Below are 1,128 nucleotides of genomic sequence, written 5' to 3'. Positions count from 1 at the left end.
AACTCCAGTACTTTGGCCACCTCATGCGAAGAGTTGAGTCATTGGAAAAGACTCTGATGCTGGGAGGGATTGGGAGCAGGAGGAGAAGGGGACGACAGAGGATGAGATGGCTGGATGGCATCGCTGACTCGATAGACATGAGTCTGAGTGAACTCCGGGAGTTGGTGATGGACAGGGAGGCCTGGCGTGCTGCGATTCATGGGGTCACAAAGAGTCGGACACGACTGAGCGACTGATCTGATCTGATCTGATCTGCTAAGTAAAAGAAGCAAGTCACTAAAGACCACATGTTGTATGATTCCATTCATATAATATGTCCATAACAGAGAAATCTGTTGGTGCAGATAATAGCTGGCAGTTTGGGAGGTGGGGTTAAATGGGGAGTAACTGCTGATGGTACAAGGTGTCGTTTGGGGGTGATGAAAATGTTCTGGAAGCACATAGTGTGATGTTGCCCAACTCTGTCAGTATACTAAAAACACCTGAATTTCACTTTTAAAAGATGAGTTTTATGGCATGTGAATCATATCTCGAAAGAGCCATTATTAAAAAAGAAGAATTAGGTTGCATGAGGATAGAGTTGGAAAATAATATTTTTACTGAATAATTTATTGCATCTTTTACATTTTGAGCCCCGTGAAGATCTTATTAATCAAAAAAGTAATTTTTAAATTTAAATGAATAGTATTTAAAATGTGATGAAAGAGAGTATCCTAATCAACACTCATGTATTCAACACCTACTTTTGCCAAGTCTCAACGTTTTACTGTGGACATAGTTGGATTCTTCTGCCTGCCTTCCCACTGTCTCCCTAACTTGCCAGAGGTAACTATGTTCTTGAACTGCTATCTATTATTACTTAGACATGTTTTTATTATGAACACCCACATATACAGAGACATCCAGAAACCACACTATAATAGTTCTTTAAAATGTATAGATTATATTGGTATTATTCTGCAATTTTGCTTTCCACCACCTTTATATTTTTAAGATTTTCTCTTGCTTTGGCAATCTAGTTCTACTTTACTCGTTTTCCCTGCTAGACACTATGCTGCTGCTGCTGCTGCTGCGTCTCTTCAGTCGTGTCCGACTCTGTGCGACCCAATAGACGGCAGCCCACCAGGC

This window comes from Bison bison, unplaced genomic scaffold (genome assembly GCF_000754665.1).
Source record: "Bison bison bison isolate TAMUID 2011002044 unplaced genomic scaffold, Bison_UMD1.0 scf7180017864345, whole genome shotgun sequence".
Lineage (NCBI taxonomy): Eukaryota > Metazoa > Chordata > Mammalia > Artiodactyla > Bovidae > Bison > Bison bison.
Note: the sequence above shows the minus strand (reverse complement) of the source record.